Source organism: Meleagris gallopavo, chromosome 13 (assembly GCF_000146605.3).
Source record: "Meleagris gallopavo isolate NT-WF06-2002-E0010 breed Aviagen turkey brand Nicholas breeding stock chromosome 13, Turkey_5.1, whole genome shotgun sequence".
In the NCBI taxonomy this organism is placed as follows: Eukaryota; Metazoa; Chordata; class Aves; order Galliformes; family Phasianidae; genus Meleagris; species Meleagris gallopavo.
The window spans coordinates 3,374,440-3,386,575 of record NC_015023.2 but is presented as its reverse complement, the minus strand read 5'-3'; the positions used below and the strand labels follow the sequence as shown (position 1 = coordinate 3,386,575).

At 37.1% G+C, this 12,136-nt stretch overlaps 1 long non-coding RNA gene across 1 annotated transcript; it reads right to left on the bottom strand.

Annotated features, from left to right (window-relative positions):
* Nucleotides 1-156: 156 nt before the first annotated feature.
* LOC104912933 lies at nucleotides 157-11,439 on the bottom strand. The gene is made up of 3 exons (XR_795018.2): nucleotides 11,311-11,439; nucleotides 9,302-9,497; nucleotides 157-548 (listed from the first exon to the last, which is right to left on the bottom strand). It is a non-coding gene; the product is annotated as an uncharacterized LOC104912933 (long non-coding RNA).
* Nucleotides 11,440-12,136: the final 697 nt, after the last annotated feature.

Sequence of the window (12,136 nt, the reverse complement as noted above, 5' to 3'; positions counted from 1 at the left end):
GCAGGAAGGGGTGGAGCCTGGCTGCACCTCTCCTGGACCCATTTAAGATCTGACTGCCAGTGGGGAAGGATCTCTTCTGGAGATCCGCTCCACCGGAGTCTATTTTGCAAGCCCAGGATAGGGTGAGCGTCTTTCTTTTCCTACTCCAACATATTAATTACGTCAGCCAAGCTCCTGGAAATACTATACCATCTGTATATTCATTGATTGTACACTATACCATCTGTATATTTATTGATTGTACACTCAGGTAAAGTTCAGTGATACTTCCACAAAATGTGCACTTATACTTTGGTTTTCTCTCAAATGTCTTTTGCTTCTATTATAAGCTTAAACTGTTCTGAAGTCCTGCAGTTTGTATGCGCATTAAAAAAAATAGGCATTTTGCCACTTAGCACTAGTAGTGAATCATAAGTAAGTTTATAAGCAAAATGAAGTACGAAGACTAGCCAATTCCTCATTGCTGGATTAAGAGACTAAAATTCATAATCCCAGAAGTGATTTGGAGTCCTTGTACGTGGAGGCCTCAAACAGGTGAAAGGTAGTAACTGTAATAGAAACGACAAGAAAAATGCAGTGAAAAATGGCACCTGGCAAACTTCATAATAGATTCTAGATCCAAACAGGAAAATGACATTTCTCTCCCTATTTTGTGACTTAGCTGACTTCACGTGTTGAGTGAAAGGGTAGTGTCTGTGTAAAGATTCAGATCTCCTAGGGGTTCAGTTAAACCATTGTGTGTTGAATGCATGATGAAGGTTGTATAAACCTTGCTCCTCTGCCTCTTGCCAGGTGTGACAGGTCCTCCTGTGTCAGGAGTTTCCTAGGTTTTTATGGCTACTGCTGTTTCCTTTGGGGTTTGTGAGGATTTATCTTATCTACAACTGGTTGGTCAATATAGGGACCCTATAGGGCACATAATGGTCCATTTCTGACTTATCATCTGGTAGGTACTCAATGTGGCATCTGTGGCTTGATTTTTTTGCTAGGTTAATATGAGCTGCATTTAACAGAAATAGATTTTAAGATTGCCAGGGAATAGGGTTAGAATTTCTGAAGCATAACTTTATTTTTCTTTCTTTTAACGCAAGATGGTGATAACAAGAAACTTGATCTCACAATGAGGAGTTGGGGACTGACAGTTTTCCTCCATACAAATGGGAAGGAACATGAAAGAGTCTGAGCTGGAGGAAGTATTACTGATTAATATACTTAAATACTATCCTGTTCATCTTGTCAACTTCCCACTTGTTTTGAGCACTTAGAGCTAGCTTAATGTAGGATGATGGAAAACGGGTGCCTCAGCAGGGAGTTTGGTCACCTACCAAGGAGTGCATAGATGTTATTTCCTGTTTAAGGAATGATGTTAGGCAATCTGGTATCAGAAGACAATCTTTTTTTCCTGGCAGTGTTTAAGTAACTGAGAGTATGTAGGTATGAGATTGCTGAACTACTCCTCTCAGAATCATCTTCAAATAGTCATTTTCTTGTTTACCTCATTTATATATGAAACAGGTGCATTAACATATTAATGATCAGATGTTATGTTTAGCTTTGCATTTTAAGAATTATTAGCAATGTAGAAAAGGATGATTTGACAGGCTTAATTCAACACTGGGCAACAAATAAAGCTTATAATGAAATTAACATAAATCATTAGCATTAATCATTCAGTATTATTGATAGCCATATAAAGAAATGTATCACAGCCGTGGAAGTAAAGAAGAGAAGAGCAATGTTTCTTGCCAGCTGTCCTGACGAGCTATGAGCACATATGGTAGTGATACTGGCTTTCCTTTCTAATTTTCCTCCTCTGCTTGAGCTGTCAGAAGCCTCTCTCTCTTTTTCTATCTCCACAGACTGCAGAGAGAGCTTTTATGTCTTTTTTTCATCCAAAATGCCATCTATTTAGAATGGGTCAGACTTTATCAGTGTCTATTACTGTCATGAGCCATGTGGCCAATAGAGGCAAACCAGGTAGATGACAATGTGCAGCCTACATGTTTAGTTTTCAATTTGGTAACCTTCACTTCTACGTTTACTTTTGTCTCCAAAACATAGGAACAGTTTTGCACATTGGAAGAACATAGTCTTAAAGTAGTGTTTGGAAATTACGTACTGGAAAATGTGTGTATTTGACATTTGAAGTTAAAATTGTTAATAATGTTTTGCAGTGATCTTTTGAGATCCTGAAGTTACTTAGTCATCTTTACTAACCTGATGTAATCTCAGTGAAATGCAAGAAGGTAAATATGGGCACACTAAGTAAGTAGCATGATACTACTTTATATATCCATAAGGCTCAAATCTCAGATGCTTGTTCTAATCATAGACTCTGCATACTTTCTTCCTAGTTTTGGCATGTTTTCAAGTGTTAGACAAATCTCATGATCAGTAACGCTCAGACTTGGTGCTGTGAGAACATGAGCAGAGTTGGAGCACAGGGGAAGGATCACAGAGTTGGAATCTTTGGTTGTCAGTGATAAAATTTGCTTTTTTAAAAATTTTTATGTATCTTTACCATGCACTTTTTAATTTATTTGTGTTGTCTGAACAATTGAAATCATTCTGCCTCATGAGCGTATCTCAACTTTCATAGTTAAAAGAAAATACAAAATGGCTTCAAATTAAGGAAACAATGCTTACGCAAGCAATTTCTGCACTTTGCAATTTTTTTTTTTTACAGTTGGCTCTTTATATTTTCATATGAGAAGTCTAAAAATGTAGAAAATAAGGCTTTTGCCATTCTTAATTCAAGATCATGCAAAACATAAAGAGTATAGTTAGGGCATTGTCAGAGTACTGCGCAACAGTACTTCAGGCTCTCATTAAAATCTTTTTAAATGTCTTAACTAAAAGGATCTTGTATACTTAAATGTGGGTTTCTGTAGTTAATTTACTGGACTGTATGTTGAATAGTATCTTGTTTTTCAAAGAACAAGACTTCTGCCTTCTATTACCATAAAATATTATTTGTTTTCATATTAGTTACGTGTAGAAGAGTATAAAGAAAACAGAGATGCTTGAAGGAAGCATCTGTGAACATACGAAAGAATTCTATGCTTCATCACTCTTGGGCAATCTTGTGTTCACCTCTTAAATTTGCATGGGACCTTAATCTCCAATGTAGAAATACATACCATTCCCTTATGCTCAAAGTCAGTGTTGCAAGGGAGCATAATAGCCAGGACTGGTATCCTATACCAAAGCGAATAGATCTCTTAATTTCATGGTTTAAAAAATACTTGAGTTGACCTCAGTATAATTCCTATATTTTAGTCATTTAGGTGTCATGGCTCAGTAATCATTCATTAACTATAGTGCTTTTCAAATGAAGAACTGAGATGAAAATTTTTCTTAATGATGACAAGTGATGTAATTTAGTTTTATTCGTATATTATAGTGGTGCCCGCTAGCGCCACTATAGCTACGGGTCTGTCAGTGGTTCCATTATAAACCCCTATTTTCAGAGGGTTTATAACTCAAAAATTGATTTTAGACTTAAAACTGCCACCCAAGGTCTATGTCCTGGAGGTTGTTTTTATATACAAATTGGCATTTTGGGGAGAAGAGGAGGGAAGGTTAATGGTTTATCAGTGGTAGGAACAAGATTGAGAATTTCCTGTTTTAGATTTGTATTTGCATGTCTTCCATGCTAAAATAACTTCATCCATCTCAATACGAAAGGATAAAAGGCCATTATCAAGTAGTCTTAGGACAAAAGAAAGGCTGCAGATTTTATTAACCACAGTACATGAATTGAATTGGGCTGAGGCTTGTAAAAGCAAGTACATGTCTTGAGAAATTCCAAGATGCTTGAGCAGTGGTTGTGCTCTCTTTGGGAGTGTAGTCATTTAGGAAATGTGGCTTCGGGATGGAGAGAGGCCTTTTCTTTGCCTTTGCAAGGGAAGAAGGTTAAAGCAGGTGTGCCATAAAGAAGCTGCGACCACAGTGGTATTACATATTATTGTAAAGAAAGCTTTTAAAGGAAGATAACCTACTTAGTAGGTCTTAAATTGCATTTGTGAAATTGAGAATGTAATAGTAAATATAGTAGTTGGTCACTGAAACCTTGTGGGAGGGAAGGAGAATGAATTGGGTGCTACCTGAGACTAGTAACTTGCTAGTTACTTCCATCTTCCCAATGGAAGAGAACTGGGAGTGCCAGCAAGGAAACTTCTATGACTCCTGCTGCTCATAGGTAGACAGGTGAGAAGAGGGAAGACCTCTGTTCTGCTAAGAGTTCTCTGAAATGGGGCAGCTACACATGGGAAGTGAAGCCCAGTCCAGGTGCCAATCAGCTGTGACTGATTTGTTCTAATGAGTATTAAGCAAATGTCACTGAGCATGGAGTGTGTGCTCCTAAGTCACTGTTACTAGCCCTGTAGTGTGCGAAGTTTAGGTAGATGTTGTGATACAAATAAAATAACAAACCTCTAAAATGTTTTTCTTATTAACAAAAGAGTACTTCATCATATAAAGATACTTTATATTGAAAAGCACTGTGCTTTTAGGTTTTACTGCATTTTCAACTAGCCTCATTAATTATTTTTTTTTAAAAATAACCTTATTAAAAATAGCTGCTCCAAAGGCAGGCATCTTTGTGTCATGCCTTTCATTTATGTTGTTTATGCTAAATTCTGAAAGACTTGTAGAGCTATGGATGTTGTGTGACAAATCCAATTTCTAGATAATTTTTGCTAAGAACAGTTGTGCATTCTGGAATAAAACTGGTTTTGCCTGAGAGCTATTGTTAGTCTGTAACTAATTGGCTATCCTAAGGAACTACTTGACAATCTTTTTTAAAAAATTATAACAGTAGTTGTTGTTTTCTTCAAGGAAAATGCACGCTTTGGAAGAAAAGACTGGAAGGTGTTTAATGTTGCAGACAGATTCTGGCTTTGTTTTGCATAGAGGTTAGGCAGGGCTAATGCTCTCAGTGCCATATATATTGTATGGTCTCCAAGCAGAGGTATAACATGCCATTGTAGTCATTGAGAGCATACATAAGCATTAGAAGTGTTAGGGATGAGTCATGGCAATTGCATATTTAGACTTTTCTTAGCATTAAATGGCAATAGTTTTATCACTCTGTATGTATTTTATTGGAAATAAACAGCTTACTGAATACATATGCCCTCTGGACCATTCCTAATTATCCAACTGGATCAGCAATTTAAGATTCAGTTAATAAAGATGTCTAGATATTCAGATAGCTGCTACCTGCATCTACACATGGGTAACACCAAAAAACATGTGCTTTTCAGTGGCAAAATCACTGGAGAAGAAAGTCTTTTTTTATTTTTCTTAAGATTTAAAACCTCCAGGGCAGTTAGAAAACCATGTTTTTCATTGAACTGTGTCTTTTTGAAATTCACAAGCTTGACATGTCATTGGCATGACGTGTCTCAGTCCGTTACACAGAAATGCCACATTACACTGTGTGACGTGACAGGCTGACAAAAAGGGACATGACGCACCAGCCCAATGGGATGTCAAGCCAGCGCTGTTCACAAAAGGAGAAAAAAAAAAAAAAGGCAGCAAGGAGAGGTGGGGGAGCACACACCATAGCAATATCTAGCACTGCTGGATTTTACACTTTCTAAAAGGTTTTTTTGGTTCAGTCAGGCCTCCCACTTGTATTTGATGATAAACCATGCAAATATCTTTCTTCTTTTGTATGTTTTATCCTTTGGGACCACACGCTCTTGAGTTCCTCCACAATATTTGGCAAAGCTTTGTAGAAATCCTATGTACTTGCAGCACTTGTGACACGGCAATGGGAGGTACAGAAGTGCGTTGTATGACGTTTGGGATTGCTACACGCGTAAACAAGAATTGTTCAAAGATCACTGTGGTAGCATGACATGCTGTAAGTCACAGTTCAAAAATGCATGTAGGTTTTGGAAATTTTTTTATTTGCATTACGGTTCCGGAAGATAGTATCAAGTCTATCCAAGTCAGGACAAAGGGAAGGGTAGCAAAGCTTAGAAGAAATAAAAGATCGTTAGTAAAGAAAGTTTTCTTCTGAAGAGGGCTTTCCCATAATATTTGTTTCCTTTAAGAAGCAGCAAAAGTATTCCAATAATCTCTAAAGAGTTTGAGAACAATATACTTAATTACTGTGAGTAATTTCAGAGCTAATTAATGTGATAAATCTCTTTAGTGGAGTATTCTTAGCTACTGATCAGCATAAAATGAAATAGATTAAAGTCAGTGCAGATGCGTTCTCTGGATAATTTTACATTTGGTGTGGAATGGTGAAAATAAGCATAAAGACATAGCTGCACATTTTTAGTTTAGAATTTGAATATTCAGAGTTGCATCATGCGTATATGCTTTTAGTGCAGCTGTTTACATGGATTGGCATGGATTTTTTTAATAGGTTCTAATAAAAGATGGCAATGATTTAAAATAGACAAATTAAATTTAGTATTATTAACATCCTGTCATGGTGGTTCTTCTATAAAAAATAATTGTGGGTAAAAAAAGTAGAATAAATTGTTGCATGCATTTTTGTTACATTCTTTGCATTTAGTGCATTGTAAAAATTTTATAGAGATAACAATAATCTAAAATGAAATTTCTTCCTTCTGGGCTGATACCTTGCTTGCTAAACATGTGGAATAAATTTGGACTATGAGGGTGTAGATCAGTTGAAGTACACATTGATAACACTGAGATGTGACCTTATGTGAGAGTCTGGACTGCACCTCTACTTTGTGGTGGCAAGCAATTTCTTTCCTCTTTCTCTCATCAATATGCTTGAGATTGCTGGGAGAAGTTGGAGGTCCATCAATTTTCCTTTCTTGGAAGCACTTCCCCCCATTTTGCAAATAGGCGTTTGTGGATTATAATGTGATTCAGTTCGACCTACAGCAACTCCTGATAAACTGATTAGCTCTTAGGCTTCATTAACTAGATATTTTTTTGTAGAGAAATGCAAAATCATTGTATGCAGAAAATTTGAGATGTGGAACTCTATAAACTAATGTGTCTTCTGACAGAAACTTGTTGCTAGATAGTGAGGAAATACAAACCAGCGAGTAAGGTAGAAAATGGCAGAGCTACCTAAATGGTTTTAACTTATTTCTTCACTGCAAAGTGATGTAGGTTTTGTAGCTGCACTTTCTATAGCTAAGCCAGCACATCACCACAAAATAAAGGTCATGGGCTCAGATGGGCTCTCTTTCTGCAGATAGTTCAGCTTGAATACAGCTATTAAGATTTGCCTACAGAGTCTGCTGTTGTTGGGACTTCCAGAGCAGTAGGTTTTGAAGTTAAGATGAATGAATCAGTTCAAAGCCATTAATCTCTTCTTGATTTTTTTAAGACTTCAAGCATTAATGTTAGTGACTGCGTTGTAGTGCATCTATGTTATGTCTTCAGCTGAAATGTGAAAAGCTAACAAGTTGCACGCATTTTCTGAACACAGGTTGTACTCTGCTGTTGCAGTATTCTTGAAGCTGGACTTGGAAAATGTAACTGTTCTTCAGATCCAGCTCTGTCATTCTCCACTCCCCAGCGTAGCTCAGCCTCTGAGCATGCATAATGAAGCTATTAGTATTTTATGAATTGAACTCTTTTTCTCTTGGGGAAGGGAGGGTTTCCTGACTGTGTTAAGCAAAGCCGAATTCATATGAATCATATGGCTGAATCACAGTACATCAACTTATGCCCTTGAACTTTATGATCTGCTGCAAAAGACATGAACATTTGTAAAGGTATGGAAAGGTTATGATCTGGGATCAGTGCTCAATATGTCAAACATTAATTAAAGCTTAAGAAATGTAAGCTTGTTATGGAAACAAAGAGAAACACAGAGCAGAGTGTGCTGCAAGCCAAGTTCCTGAGATATTCAGGAATTTTGCTTTGAGAATCTTATCAGCTCCCGAAACACACTTGCTAAGAGTTCTCTGGTGAATATTCTTCCTATATTTTTGAATCTGGCTTGGAAATAGCCACATTCCCCTTTCCTTTAAATTTAATGTTAGATATTCCTGAAGTGTAAAAGGATCTGAAACTAAAGCCTAATGATACTCCTTTTAGATCTTAGCTCTAATGATTGATACTTTTTTCTTGGCTAATGACCTGGGTCAGTGGTATAGCTGGCTTTGTGATTGCTTAATCAGTTAAAAATAGGTAGATTAACGTGACAGGTTGCTGGTGATTTATTTATTTACTTGTGCATTTATGCCTATTTTCCTCCTGTAATTTGCAGAATCAAGTGGTGACAGGTTCTCTGTGCTGGACAGAGAAGCTTAGAATTTGTATCTTTATCCATATAACAGTCAGTGTATGACCTGAGTGGTGGCAGATTCTGCTTTCAGGACCTGCAAGCACAAGAACGTCAAAAGAACATGTTTTCTTAAATCTGTAGGGAAAGGATGCGCTTTTGGAAAAGCGTGGGCTGCAAAGAAGCCCACCTGAAAGCTTCAGCATTAGTGCAATAAGAATATTGCATTGGAGGCAACCTCTGTGCCTGGGCCAGCAGTGCTTCCCCAGGCATGCTGCAGACAGCATTCAATTGCATTTGCTCAGGCAGCACAGTGATAGATGGGCTTTCAGAACCAAAGTGACAAATGTCATAAATTACTTTGAAAGACAAGTGCCATCATTTCTGCTACTTGCTTACATATGTTGTCAGGCACAACTGTCTTAAGCGTTGCCAGTTATACTGCACTGATTACTCCGCTTTATCTTGAAGTACTCACAGAAAGGGTTAAATTCTGAGAATTCTGTTAACTGTGATATCACTACTCATTCACTGACAGTAGATGCAGCTAAAGCAAGATTGTTAAAGCTATGTTGATTATCGGACAGATAATTATACTTTGAATACAAGTTTTCATGTTTTTCTTGTAGTTCTCCTTTTGAGCAGATTGCAAAAAGCGTCTCTGGGCAAAGGCATGGCTGGGACCTTCTAGCATGTCATCACCTGCTATGAACTCTTTCTAGCTCAGGAAGTTAATTGCTTCTTTCCTAAAGGTGTCCTCTATGGGAGCAACATAAAATATGCAAATAGAACTGTGCCTCCAGAGCTGTATTAACTCTGTATAAGAGAGGGGATGCTAACAAAGGAATCCCTTCTTTTATTAGTCTTGTTTCAAGTTAAAAACAGGTGAACACCAGTTCTACTGTCCTCTCTGGTTTCATAATCTCAAAGGCTAACAGTTGAATTTCTCTTGAGCTTGTGAACCACCTCCAAAACTGTTGTCCCCTGCAGTTAAGCAGGACAGCAAACATGAATTATCATAAAATGAACATTTTCTTTCATGAAAGATGAAAGGCTGAAACTTACAGTCTCTGCATGGACAAACTTGCTTGGGACTTCTGTTGGCTGTCGTCTCCCTGAACATAGATTTGGGACTGTGGAGCTGCTGCATGCTTGCATACTCTGATTTATGATTTGAAATATCTCCATGTTTCTTCAGACCTGAGTCTGTGGACTTGTCATTGCTGTGATGAATTTTCCTGTTTAGGGTTGTATTAGTTTTCTGAAGAAAAAAAAAAAGACAATTTTCTACATCCAATCAGGAAAGATTTGTCTGTTCTTAAAGTTGGTTTGATGATGACCATAGAGAAGTGCCTACCTAAAACAAGTAACTATGTCCAGGTAGCAGATCTGTGACAAGTGAAAATGCATGCATTTTACTTTCAGTTGTCTGAAGTACACACAGATTAAAAAGAAAAGGATGAACTAATTTGTGGGATTTTTTTCTTTTCCTATTTTTCTTCTGTGAGCACTGCCTAAAAGGGTGTATTCCCTCTTGAGTGTGCACAGCTCCCAAAGGACATAATGTAAGATATTTTAATTTGAATGGCTGTTATATTTATCAATATGTAGTGAGATTATTGTGGGACATAGAGAAATAATGTTATCTAGCCCATGTGCACTAATGTTCTTGTTCAAGCATAAGGCTGTGATTTTGATCTGTCATAATTAATATAACAGATCTGTGACAAACTGTGCATTTATTAGTACATTTGTTCTGGAGTTAACATTTAAAAAATAATCTTGAAGCTCAAATGTCTCTAGTAGGCACTTTTAGCCCTTGAGCATCACCAAACAATGTTGTATTCTTAGAGCATGAATTATTTTAGGAATAAATGATTCAAAGGTATCCAGGATCTTTCCATCTTCCATACCATTTAGAAATGATAGAAGATAACTGGGAAATAGTATACAGTAAATTACACAGGAAAAAAAAAAAAAAGTAACTTGTTATCGTGTTCATCCTCTTTCTCTTAAAACATACTCTTATTGTTTCATAGGATCTTCATGATATCTTCTGGAATAAATAACAGTGCCAATGTGTAGGGAATATCCAAATTGCCTGATCCAGTCTGGCTGTGACACTGATAGTGATGTAGATGTTTAAAATACTTGCGAGGGATATATATGTATTTGTATATACATATACGTGTGTGTGTGTGTGTGTGTGTGTGTGTATATATATGTATATATATACACACATATATTAAATGCAAACTGCTGATCATTTCAGGTATGGCATTGACTGTGGCTTTTTCACAGCAAAAGGCAGTATTGGCCTTAAGGTAACAGTAGTGGACCTGATCTTTGATGTACATTAATTGTAGCCTCTGCTAAGGTGCTGTCTGCATGGGTAGCTCTGAGCTTTTCTGTCCAATGTAAAACTTCTTTTTTTTTGTTGTGCAAGTGTGGAAGGGAAAAAGCTCAGGCGATGACATTACTGTCACCTGCTTAAAACAGTATGAAGTTCTTCAAGAATCGGCATAATCTCCAGGGTTCACTGTTTTCCATGAAAGCATTTATTTCAGTCAAAATACTTCACGTTCTTCTATACACAGACATTTCAAAAGAAGTTAAAAACATGCCATCTTACAGGGAAGCCTTTCCTTTCTTTAGAAATATACCTACTTTCAAGTAGCTTGTGCTGTGTTGTGGAATCAAATTGTATATGTTATTAAGCACAGATGATTCGCGTGAGATAAATAAATCTAGATCCACCTAATAAGAGGTGTTTACAAGTCTAAAGTAATTTCAATTACAAGTTCTTTTTTACCTTATTTTTAACCAATTGTTTTATCTAACGTGTTTCTCAACAACTGACCCTTTAATTATTCTGAAATTAAAAATACTCTTTTCCTCTTTTTGGTTTTATTTGTATGATGTGCCCTTTCAGAGCAAGGAGAGACAATCTTGTCCATCTGCTTGTAAAAGCATGATGAATCTTTTGAATATGCGAATGTAAGATCTGTTGTTCAAGATGTCATGTTTTTCCCTCTGTTGTTAGCTAGGAGACAACATGGAATACCCTGATTTACCTGTGTAATCCCAGTGTGTCTCAGGTGCCAGGACTCGCTGTTGAGATCAGCATGTCTCCTGTCAGAAATGGTTGGAGTGAGACAGGGACGGCATGACCACTGGGCGCAGAAAGCTGCAGAGGTCAGGTTTCAAGGACAGCCAGCGTGGCAGTGATGTGGCAGTGACAACTTGTCAAGTGAGCAAATATAAAAAGCAGGGTTGGGAGGTGGAAAAAAAAAAAAAGTCTTGTCATTTCTGATGAAATATTCAGTGTAGCAGGTAGCAGTGCACTGAATGGATTACACTCATGAGTTTGTTTGGCGATTGTTGCTTTTTAAGAATGGCAGAGAGCTGATTGCTTGCAGTGGAGAGCTGGTCAGTGGTGGCAAATATTTTGATTGCTAACCCAATGATGCTCCTTGAGAGACATCCATCATCGACTGCCTACTTTTAAATTTTTGAATAAATTAAACACTGCACTCGGTTATAACAATGATTGCATCAGATTTAGGCTAGACACCTCTTGGAGTCATGAACTGCTGTGAAGTCGTTCTTGTAGATCCTTGAGTTGCTGTGGAGTGATGTATCTTAGAGAAATTTGGAAAGGAAACTATTAAAACGATGCCAGTTCTGAATGATCATAAATAATCATAATTAACAACTCCTCTGTGTAATTTTATTGGTTTGTTTTCAGACACTTTTCATTTTATTTTGAACTATTTCATATTGTATTGAATTGAAACACTTCTGTTTGTAGTTCTGTGCGTTCCGTACTATATGAGATAATAGCATACTTTATTTGTCCCTGAACCAGACCGCTGTAATATGGTAACTTCTATCTGCTGG